Source organism: Ostrinia nubilalis, chromosome 26, assembly GCF_963855985.1.
Source record: "Ostrinia nubilalis chromosome 26, ilOstNubi1.1, whole genome shotgun sequence".
Lineage (NCBI taxonomy): Eukaryota > Metazoa > Arthropoda > Insecta > Lepidoptera > Crambidae > Ostrinia > Ostrinia nubilalis.
This window is the reverse complement of record NC_087113.1, coordinates 2,192,007-2,204,793: the sequence shown is the minus strand read 5'-3', so window position 1 is coordinate 2,204,793 and position 12,787 is coordinate 2,192,007. Positions and strand designations below refer to the sequence as shown.

Genomic DNA, 12,787 nt, shown 5'->3' with positions numbered 1-12,787 from the left:
AAATCTAGATGTAACTCTGAAGAATGTACTTACCACAACAGTAAACTGGCTGCAAAAACACAATCTAGAAATTAATTTCAAGAAAACTAAATTAATGTCTTTCCATCCACATCAAAAGCCACCTATAAATATAAACTTCACCTTTGAAGGGGCTCAGTTGGAGGTAGTTAACGAGTTTACATTGCTCGGATTAACAATAGACACTCATCTTAGTTGGAAACCCCATATAAAAAAAGTAAGAGCAAAAATATCCAGTTTCTCATATGCCCTCCGTGAAATTAAAAAGACCACAGACTTATCCACAGCATTAACCACCTACTATGCATATGCCCATTCATGGCTCTCCTATGGAATTATATTATGGGGAAATAGCACTGACGCACCTACAATCTTTACTCTACAAAAGAAATTAATTAGAATACTTGTAAATATAGAACAGACGGACACTTGCAAACCACATTTTAGAACACTTAAAATTTTAACTTTACCGTGTATCTACATCTTAGAAATATGTAAATTTGTCTTTAAATACCCTGAATTCTACACTAAAAGAGAACATGTCCAAACCACCCATCAACTTAGACACAGAAATAAATTAAACTTACCTTATTCCAAAATGTCAATGTTTTCTTCCGGTCCGTTGGTAATGTCTATAAAAATATTTAATAAGCTACCCAATTTTCTCAAAACCGAAACAAAACTGAATATCTTTGTTAAGAAATTAAAACTCTTCCTTATTAATAAAAGCTATTACAACATTAAAGAATACTTAGAAGACAAGTTCTAATAAAAATGCAACTAAGTATGTATGGTAAAATATAATATAATGTGCAATAAATAAACCTCAAATGCTATAAATTTTAAATAAATAAATATACCAGGTATACAATAATAAGTAAATACAATAATAAATAAATATGCTAAGTATATAAATTTTAATATAATAGGATATAATATACATAACATACCAAAACTAAATCCTGCCAAAAAAAGTAGCCCTAAGTGCAATAATTTAGATGAAAATATAAATATACTAGATGAAAACCCGGCTTCGCTCGGGTGAAATTTGACTCATAATACAATCAACAATTCTAGGTGCAAAATGTAGATAGATGTTTCTGTAGTCATCGGTTCTCAAAGAATATTAAATATAGATTCATATAGCTTCGTTAGTTGTGTTTAATAAATATGGTAATGGTAAATAAAAACTGCAAAGTTTTTACACAAATTATTTTTATTTTAAATCAACATTCAAAATAAACTAAGACAAATTAACAAAACAATCAAATTCAATCGTTAATATAGGTTATGTAAATAACTCTTATTAATAGTCAGAAAAGTATTATGTCAAAAAATATTTTTACCATTTGTTGACATCAATATTTACTTAAAAACTAAGTTTAACGCGGTTCCAAAGCTCAAGCGTTGAAGAACCGCAAACAAACTACGTCGCATATTTTTAAGGTTTACTCTCTATAAATCTCTTTGTTTTAAGTTTTTTGAAACAGTCTGAAAAAGTTCCTGGTCTTTATCTGGGTCAGGTATTTCTGCACACACAAATTTATCATAATCTACTGATGACCTTGGTTTATCTTCATTTCTTAGAATAATAAACATATGCGCACGTGGAAGCCCACGTTTCTGAAATTCAATAGTGTAAAACCTCGCACTTGGTATTCCAAAAATATGTTTTATTGTAATGTCATCTAAAAGTTCCTCCAATTTAAGTTTAAAAATTCTGGCAATTAAAACGGGTCGATGTTCTTTTTTAGTGCCTTGTAAATTATCTAAAATTTCTTGCCAATTCGGATTGCACGTAACATTGAACACATTCATAAATCATAGAACCAACTGAATGTACTGATACTTGAATGGTGTTATTTAAAAGTGCTAAATATAAATAGTTAGTCCTGGGGGGCTGATATTCTGTACTAAACCTGCTTGAATATTTACGTTTTTTCGGGGGTCTGCCCGCCATTTGATATGTTTTCTTTCTCTTCTTCTTCTAAAGAAATAAAATCACTGCCGACTGACAGCAGCCGTTTTTCCTTGTTGTCCGAAGAAGCATCATCACTGCTGACTGACAGTAGCTGTTTTTTCTTGTTGTCCGAAGAAGCATCATCAATCATCAATTAATCCTCGATTAGCGTCAACTCTTCGTTATCAACCTTAAAAGAGAAATATAATTATTTATGAATAGCCAATTTAAAGCTTTAATTTAAAGATTTAATTTAATGCTATATTGTGTTACTCTTATTTTAAACAAATTTAATAAGATGTGATGAAAAAATACACCACATGCAGGAATTGAACCTACATCCTCGACTTCTCCGTTGTCGCGATCTTACCATCTGAGCTAACTGAGTTTAATAAGAGAAATATATTTTATTTTTAGACAAATATTCAAATAATAATAAGTATTGTAAATGTATGTAGGTGTAGGTATATCCTCCCACCTCTATATTTATTTTACTTTACTCAGTGACCTACACTACTAACTTACCTGAAAGTCATCAAATAAATCTTGTGATGCAGCAGAAGCAGCTTTTTGCTTTTTAGGAAAAAGGTTTGATAGTGCCCGAGCCTTGTTTATTCTTAACTGCCTAATTGTTTCTAAGCCACAACACTCGCAATAATTGAAATTATCTGCAAAAATATATTACACAATTATTTATAATAAGAACCAGCCGAGCTAAATGGAACTTGCGCATGAAGGAGTCTATTCCGTTATCAGAAAAACGGTGCAAAAATCGTGTCTGTTTCTGTATACCTATGTTGATAACAACTCAACACAGGCTATGCATGTGGTCATTTATTATTATTTGTCGGGTTAAATAAAAAATAATATTAAGCCGCTTACCGAGTATAATGTTGTCGCATTCCACACATCGACTGCACATTTGCATTTGTTTGCAGTTTCTTACAAATATTTTATTTTATTACAAAAATTATAAAAATTGCATGTCACTGGAATTTATCACTGTGCGAAACTAAATGACATTGACATTTGAACTTCAACTTCTATGGTTATGGCTAATATTCTTTTTCTGTGGTTGAATCGGCCAATATAGTTCCAAAATACTGAACTGTCCTGTCCATGACATTGACAGCGGGGCGCCACCGTCTATACCGGATCGCTGGTTCCGATTTTTGCCATGTTGGAAACCTTAAAGTTGAACGATGGTAGCGCCCCCCTGTCATTGAGTTTGGTGGGACAGTTCAGCGTGGGTCATCTATACCAGCCCCCCTAGACAAAACGCACTTTTTGATCGAATCGAAAATCGAATCCGTCAAAACTCCATACAAAAAAGGGGCTTTTCGACCACTTTTCGACTGGTTTGCGATTATAATTTGCACTTTGTCTAGACCCACAGGTTTAAAGAAAAAAACAAAGAGTATATCATAAAAATCTCGAAACGCACTGATCTCCATTTATTTATGGATCGATGACAACCCAGCAAATAGTATAAGGTTAAATAAGGTTTTGGCGCTGATCGCATGGTGAGTGGATGGTGAACTACTAAAGATGGCGACAGCGGTTTGTTTGAAATTGTTTGTCAGTGCCATCGGAATTTAACGAAATTCTCCATTATCCGAATTTTGCGGATATATGTTGTCGACTCAAAATCGATATTTTTTTATGCTTTGTTATTCATATAAGGTTTCGATCCAGTCTACCGTACCCCTTGACGAAATTATTAATATAGAAGTATAATGAATAATAAATATTAAATAAGTATAATAATAATAAAACAGATTAAAAATAAATTTGATAATTACTACTTACTCTCTCCTAAAATGCAGTGCCCGACAGGGTCCATAATTGTATCTTACCTTACCAATAACACCTTTTGTAAACATTATGGAAGCAATAAACTATTGAGTATTGAGTATTGAGTATTCACATTCGTGTTCAGCTTAAAGCAAATAAGAGTAGTACTTGTGGACAAATAAACTGCTATTGATGTTAATGGACAACACATATAGTCCTTTTAACAGCCTACAGTGTACATGCGAACCATTGAAACACTTTTGTACAGATAGTAAAAAAAGGTTATTTTAATTATCACAAACAAGTCCTACTACAGCTACTAGCTGTATAACAGTCTAAAACAAGTAAACATAACAGCCTTTGGCTTTATAAATGACCACGTGTGTTCTATTAAAATGCTAGCTCTATAACATCGTACAAGTAGGCCGTTAAACAGCGGTTGCCGTATCTCTACCCTCCTATAATGCTCTTAGTCAGATGGCTGACTAAAGGATAGTTGTTAGAGTATTATAACACCAACAATCGTATAAAAGTATAACTCTACACTAGTCTACACTCCTATAAGTCCCTTAGACAGGTATAGGTGTAATTAATTGCAATAATACAGCTTATACATCACGAGTGAACTGTACTAATGCTTTAAGTACACATTGGAACTAAATGTGAACTCTTAAATGGAGTAAAATGTTACTTGGGACCCGCAGTGAGTGTGCGAGCGCGATAGCAACATAATTACGCGCGAGCGATAAGAATGGGTAGCTTGGGGTCATTGGACAAAATTCTACGTGCTCACGGACCAGACTATAGATAAGGCGTTGCTAAAGCATGGAGCAACATCAAACAACTGATATCCAACACCCTGAACGCTCTACTTTAATACAGGTACTACATTTTATTATTGAAACCTGAGGGCTTAGTGTGAGTTTACATCAAATCTAAATATAGCGAGCGCGTTAAATAAAAAATGTGAAGATTTTAGTTCTTGAAAGATTCCGCTAAGGGCGCTGTACAATCCGTCATACATTTAATGTCACTTTTTCAATCGACATCGAATGAGAAAACTTACACTATGCCCCCAGATACTTACCCCCATTTTTCCCGTGGATCCTGGTTCCTGAAAAAGAAGAAGCAATAAGAAAATCCTCACTAGGTTTCTTAGGCAGTTAAAATAATTAATTTTCTGATGGCTGAAGGGTTCGTGTGTGTCCTCGAGGTAACGAGTAATGAGGCGCTGGTGGCCTATCGGGTGGCCGCGGTAGAGCCGACAGAAAGTACGGGGATCCAGACTAGTGACTTTGTGTATGCTTTTGAGACGCTTTTTTTGAGATTAGGCGTTGCTAAAGCATGGAGCAACATCAAACAACTGATATCCAACACCCTGAACGCTCTACTTTAATACAGGCCCTACATTTTATTATTGAAACCTGAGGGCTTAGTGTGAGTTTACATCAAATGTAAATATAGCGAGCGCGTTAAATAAAAAATATGAAGATTTTAGTTCTTGAAAGTTTCCACTAGGGGCGCTGTACAATCCGTCATACATTTAATGTCACTTTTTCAATCGACATCGAATGCGAAAACTCACACTATGCCCCCAGATACTTACCCCCATTTTTCCCGTGGATCCTGGTTCCTGAAAAAGAAGAAGCAATAAGAAAATCCTCACTAGGTTTCTTAGGCAGTTAAAATAATAAATTTTTTGATGGCTTTGGTTCGCGAGGTAACGAGTAATGAATATCGTTTAAAAAAAAAGACGTGACGCACTTCAACTTTATGTGCTTTTGAATACCATCAATGTGCTAGAGCATATTGATGGCCGTTGCTGGATTAACTTCTACTTCAGAGGTTGCAGGTTCGATTCCTGATGAACAAACTAATAAGTCGGCCGTTTGGTGTAGTGGTTCAGAACGGACTACTATGCCGAGAGGTCCCGGGTTCGATTCCCGGCCGGGCAGAAATTGAAATGATGAATTTTAATTTCTGTGACGGGTCTGGGTGTGACTAAGTATAATATGTCCATCATCCATCATCATTTCAGCCACAGGACGTCCACTGCTGAACATAGGCCTCCCCCAATGACTTCCACATCGCACGGTTGGTAGCGGCCTGCATCCAGCGCCTTCCCGCTACCTTTATCAGGTCATCGGTCCACCTTGTGGGTGGACGTCCTACGCTGCGTTTTCCGGTACGTGGCCTCCATTCCAGAACCTTGCTGCCCCATCGGCCGTCAGTTCTGCGTACTATGTGCCCAGCCCACTGCCACTTCAGCTTGCTGATCCGTCGGGCTATGTCAGCGACTTTAGTTCGTTTACGGATCTCCTCATTTCTGATTCGATCTCGTAAAGAAACACCGAGCATAGCCCTCTCCATAGCACGCTGTGCAACTTTGAGCTTCTGTATAAGGCCTATAGTGAGGGGCCACGTTTCCGAGCCATAAGTCATCACAGGTAACACACATTGGTTGTAGACTTTCGTTTTCAGGCACTGGGGTATTTTGGACGAAAAGATATTGCGTAGTTTCCCGAACGCTGCCCAGCCGAGTATAATATGTATGTATTTAAAAAAAAAAGTATATAAGTAGTATATCCGTTAAGCTAGCACCCATAACACAAGCATTAAGTTGCTTACTTTGGGGCTAGCTGGCGCTGTGTGAAATTGTCCAAAGATTTATTTATTATTATTAAGGCCGGGTAGCAGAGAAAATGGCGAAAATGAGGTTTTCATTTTTCATTTTTGAGGTACTAAACAGTAAAATTAAAGGCTAAGATTTTTTTTGGGCATAGTTGAGGATATTTTCTAGGGCTATTAACGGATGGAAACACGATTTGATGAAGTTGACTCGATAGAATAAATTCCCAAAGTTACCTCTATTCGTTTTCTATTTATGGTTTTATTTTTAAAATAAGCGATTTGAGATTCTGAATCTTTTACTAAACTAAAGTTCAGAAATAACTTGAGGGCTTTTAACGGATGAAATTTTTATATTGCGTCTTATTTAGTTACTATGTTAAAAAATGTGGAAAAAATCGCCCATGACGGCTTGGACAATCTCAATCAGTCGCGCGGTGGCGCTTACGGAGGTCGGACGCGTGTCAGTTTTATGCACGTGACAGTTCGCAATTTGTCAATATTTTTGACAATGATGACTTTGATGAGTCACAGTATAATAATATCAGTGTTACTGGAGAAAGCTAAAATTTTTGATAATTATGAATTATGAATTTTGTCTACCTATTGAAATTTAAATCGTTGGCATCCTTTTTTAAACTAAGACTCTACTCATGATACATAGTACATTCCTCAAATATGAGACAAAAGCAATGAGTTAAAATTACATTTTAATAGTACCTACATACAATCGTCTTACACTCTTTAGAAGAGCACACTGACACAAATAAATAATTAAAAAATAGGTCAGTGGGTCAAATATAGGGGCAGCTGCACGTCACTGAAAGACGATTCTGTTTACTCGGCATCTGGGCTGGAGAATATGAATCCTTGCTTACAGATGCAGATGTAAATAGAGTTATAACTGGACAAATTTTACATGAAATGTTTAACAGAAATCAGTTTTTGCGTGAAAGAGTAACAAACATCCAGACATCATGACATCCAGACATCCAAACTTTCGCCTTTATAATATTAGTAGGATATTTCACAATCCAAACTAACATTTACTATTTAGAATTTACTTACAGTAAATATTAGTTTGGATTGTGAAATATTTAAAATAAAAAAAAGAATAAAACAAAATAGGGTTTCAAATTACCTATCTATATCTAATATTATGAAGAGGTAAAGTTTGTGTGTTTGTATATTTTTTAAATTGCAAGGGGTAATCTCGGGATCTACTGAACCGATTTAAAAAATCTTTCACCAATAGAAAGCCACATTATATCTGAGTGTAATAGGTTATATAAAAACCGAAAAATTCCACGCGGGCGAAGCGGCGGGCGGAAAGCTAGTCCCAACTAATATTATAAATGCGAAAGTAACTCTGTCTGTCTGTCTGTCTGTCTGTCTGTCTGTCTGTCTGTCTGTTACGCTTTCCCGCTTAAACCTCGCAACCGATTTTGATGAAATTTGGCATAGAGATAGTTTGAGTCCCGGGAAAGAACATAGGATAGTTTTTATCCCGGTTTTTGAAACAGGGACGCGCGCGATAAAGTTTTTCTGTGACAGACAAAATTCCACGCGGGCGAAGCCGCGGGCGGAAAGCTAGTTTATTTATAATTATGTAAGAGCATAATTATTAAAGTCGAAGTCAAACATTCTTTATTTGTGTGGACCTATATTAACGAGAGATTACAAGGCGTCAAATATTTCAAGAAAAAAATTAAAAACTATTATAAAGCTAAATTTTGCTCTCATGGAGCCTTTACCTACTCTGACAAATTAAGACTTAGAGAAGAAACTAATAATAAAACAATTGAACTGTCCTGCAATGAAAAGCTTGATCGGGTACAACACCTCAAGTTATTTCAGAACTTGATTTCATTAAAAGACTCCGAATATCAAATCGCTTAGGTATCTAAAGTCAAACTATTCTGAAATGTCAAGTGGTATAAAGTTGGGACTAATGAATAACCCATTAAGATAGTAGCGCCCTCCTGTCAATGACATACCTGGAACGATAGAGTATTGGACAACTAATAAAAATGCTTTGTCCTAAATGACTGACGGATATCGTAGAGACCTGAAAGTTGGAATGTGTGTTCTTTGTATGACGTAGGCATCTCATAAGAAAAGATTTTCCGAAATGGGGTCATGAAATGAAGGGGGTAAAAAAAGGGGGCAAAGTTTGTATGGAACAAAATGATTCCTTGGTTCGATCTACTTGAAATTTAGCTTAATATAATTCATTAATATAATTCATGAAAGACGTGTGGAACGGGTAGAAAGTAATTTTGGCAGTCATTTTCTTCGAAGTTGATATCAATACTACTTAGTGCCTTTGATTTAATTACTTTTTATTTTTACAAGTGTTTGAAAACTCCATGTCAGATTGTGTTCAATGTCAAGTGAAATCTCAAATTGAAATGTCTCAATCTCAATGAGGAGACTCTGTATTTATTCCTAGAATTCCCCTAACACCGTCAAATTACCCTTTCGAATTCAAGACAGTGCAGTTTCCCATCAGTCTGCTTCGTAATGACTATAAACAAAGCTCAAAGTCAAACTCTAGGGACCTCTGCTTAAACTCCCATGAGTGCATAGAGGTACGCAGGTAACCGCGTGTGATGCTCATAGTAATTTTCGATACAGAACCCCGTACATACGTCATACATATTATAGAAAGAAAACACCCAGACCAATACAAACAATATGTTTCTGCAATTTTAGTATGATATTTTTATTTATTAATAAACAAAGAGACTGATTAATGTTATTAACCACATGCAAAGCTTCGTGAATTGCAACAACTATAATTTATTATCCAAGCTCTAAATAATCGCTACTAAGAGTAACTTATCATAAAATGTTTTTCCAATCGCTCAAGCTCCCAAGGGCCTACCGATAGGTCGGGTGACGTAATCTTGAAATTCTTTAAGCCGGCGCAGAACTTCCAGCAGGTCGGGCGACGCCACGGCCACTTTGAACTGTGTTTACTTCTGCAGTTATATTTTATATTTATTCGATTCTAGAATATTCCCAAAAAGTCGGAAAGGTGTTTTAATTTGTATCACTTGGATATGATTTGTATTAGAAAGTGTTGTGATTGTGACGCTTGAAGGGAAGGAAGTCAACCTAACCTAACCAACTGCGTATTTCTATACTGTGTAGCTGGAAATTGTGGCGGGAGCTCTTTGGCGCGCTGTCTTCGGCGAAGAATTGCGCGCACAGATTTTGACAGCGCGAAATACCTACTTTAGAAGAAATACCAAGCCTTAATAAACAACTTTTTTATACTAAATCGTAATCGTATAGTTGCATCAAACAAAACTAAATGACTACGCACGCAACTGCGACTTCTCGCAAAATGAATGGTGTCAAGTGTCAATGAAGGTATTATGAGATCCCTTTGTTATATTGCTTCTACTTATAAAACGAAAAATCCGTTCTATGAGAATCAAAACCGAAAGAATTTATTTTTGTATAGATTAGACTTCAAAAATAACTAACTTAGGTATAAACTAACTTCCTAAGCTTTAATCAAATCAAGAATCAAAACCGAAAACTTATTTTTTTTTAGGTCAGGGAGGGTAACTGGCTCTATGAGAACAGTGGTCAGGTGAACAGTCAAATTTTGTGCTAGAAACAAAAAAAAACTTCAGATCTAAAAATAAATTAACGTGCGTACAAAAATATACGCACAGCTTTTCTGACTGTCAGTCCTCTACCGTACTTTCCGCCTTCCAAACCATAGACAGCCCGGCCATAAACAACCTCGGCCGCCGTGCTCGCGTGTACACGACACAGGAATGCGGCGCGCGCGCATACAGACATTAACTTATTAATTTATTGTCTGTGGACTGCTGAGGAATGGTACGACGAGTGGGGGGAGTTATGTTTTCCGAAAATTGAGAGAGGTAGAAGCTGAAGTGGCAATGGGCAGGGCACATAGTACACAGAACTGACGGCCGATGGGGCAGCAAGGTTTTGGAGTGGAGGAAGCCACCTACCGGAAAGCGCCCACAAGGTGGATCGAAGACCTCATAAAGGTAGCAGGAAGGCGCTGGATGCAGGCCGCCACCAACCTGCCATTGTGGAAATCGTTGGGGGGTCCTATATTCAGCAGTGGACACTGGACGTCCTAAGCTATGGCTGAAATGATGATGATGATGATGATGAGAAAGATAAATGTATAAGAGCATTGTTGTGCTTATTTGGGATGTGGAAGAGGTAGGCTGTATAAGAGAATTGCTGTGATGACCTGAATGAGAATGGGTCTTGGGTTGAGTTCCTAGGTGGGGTGGGGCCATAATTTATTGTTCCCAGTTTATTTAGGTTAGGTTTTAAATACATATTCTTACCTCCAACTGGTAAAATGCAATCCCACCAAAAACATTCTGTAAAAAACTAGCCAAGTCTCGATGGAGCTGCTTGTTTATCTCTAAAAAGTAATGAAATCTAGACAAAGTCGTGCCAAGTCTATGGTTCCTTACTGCGATTTCTTTATTATTATAGTTAATGTTGTGTGACTTGGCCGTTGAAGGGTGACAAAACCAGGTGCTCCATGACACCATTGCACCAATCTGTCGCCAGAACTGCTACCCATTGACGATGGAAAATTGCCACTTGGAAAACGTTGATTCAACAATAACCAGTCAATTGTAGGTTTAGTAAAGCTGCGTATTTATAATACTTACGTATGATTATCTTAATAAAGATTGTTCAACGGCCAAGTCACACAACATTAACTATAATAATAAAGAAATCGCAGTAAGGAACCATAGACTTGGCACGACTTTGTCTAGATTTCATTACTTTTTAGAGATAAACAAGCAGCTCCATCGAGACTTGGCTAGTTTTTTACAGAATGTTTTTGGTGGGATTTCACTTCTTTTTGTAGAACGTGGCAAAATTATTTAACGTCGTCGTTTTATCGACATTTTTTTACGATATTAAACACAAATAAACTCAACGACCTTTAAAATGGACAACGAATCAGAATTGTTTTAAAAACATAACCTTAGCGAACCTTACAATATAATAAACGAAATCAACGAAATGCAAATTACACAACATTCAACTTAATCGACAACTTTCTCTAGAAAGGAAAAAAATCTGGACACCGCTTTCTAGTGCTAGCGCCATCTAGCGGTGAGCGATACAGGCGAACACCACGGTGCCGGAGTAGTATTGATTATGAATGTGGTGTTACTCCAGATCTTCGATTTTCCTAGTTTTTATAGTTTTCCCTTTATGTGGCCATTAAACCCTAACTCTGTACCAAATTTCAGCTCTCTGAGTTTATGGGAAGTACTAGTTCTATTTTGATGATCATCAGTGAGTGAGTGAGTGTCGTAAATGCGAAACTTTGCTTTCGCTTAACTTCGGAACTAAATGACCTACAGACTTGAAATTTTGGATTTTAAGTATGTGATTATAGCTTACTAGATGACGAAAATTTCTGTGTTCTGGTCTTATCCAGAGGTTCTCAAATAGGGGCCTGAAAATGCGGCGAAATGGTTCCAGTAAAGGATGGTACGGCAGTGTTTGCTTCGCGCTCGACTTGGCGGGGGCACTGCCGTGCCCCCAGATACGATGCTATTAACATTTTTGTGATGGAGTCAGACTTAGATAAGATGGTTTAGATGGTGGTAGCTTGTCACGCAAACTTAGAACAAGCCCTATACCGCCATAAAAACGGTGCATTGCCTCCTAGAAAATTGGTTTGGGAGTAGATATTGGTACAGGTATCCTTCCGTTTGGCCAAATTACTTTTCTCCTTTCACTTCGCAAACAACTTATCGCCAAAGTATCATTTCCGTTCAAACGATAAATTGGAATACGTTTTTTGGCCAAACATTAGTAATCCATTGGTACAACCTTGGCTCTTACAGGTGATCTTACCACTAGATCAAAGAAGCGGTTAGAGTAACTACTACAATAATATCTATAGACTGCATAGCTTTTTTTAGAAAAAATCTAAAAACTTTGAAGTACATCTTCTTCACACGCCCCGTCAGATTTTTTGCACAAATAAATAACATGGGGTATTCTATGGTGTAATTCTATGGCGATAACAAGTCATTGTGTTTTTGCGCACACCCTTATAAATGATAGAGTCAAGGGCTGAGCTTTATAATGGGGACCATAAAGGGGAGAAAATGTAATGGTTTTTTCGACATAAATTATCTGTGAAATTGGACATCATATTTTTTAAAATGAACATTCACAAATAGAGATCGAATTGTTTTTTGTTGTTTGGTAGACGCCTAATTTGTTTAGTTCATTAAAATTAGTAAGATAACTTATAGTCCAATCATTTGCTACAAAATAATTGGGTTACCTACCAAATGACTGTGCTATTATAAATCGTGAAATTTTTGTTTATTACAAAAATATAAG

General features: G+C 36.5%; 1 long non-coding RNA gene across 1 annotated transcript; it reads right to left on the bottom strand.

The window, feature by feature from the left end:
- Positions 1–2,134: 2,134 nt before the first annotated feature.
- Positions 2,135–2,953, bottom strand: LOC135084495 (uncharacterized). The gene is made up of 3 exons (XR_010259860.1): positions 2,861–2,953; positions 2,504–2,646; positions 2,135–2,168 (listed from the first exon to the last, which is right to left on the bottom strand). It is a non-coding gene; the product is annotated as an uncharacterized LOC135084495 (long non-coding RNA).
- Positions 2,954–12,787: the final 9,834 nt, after the last annotated feature.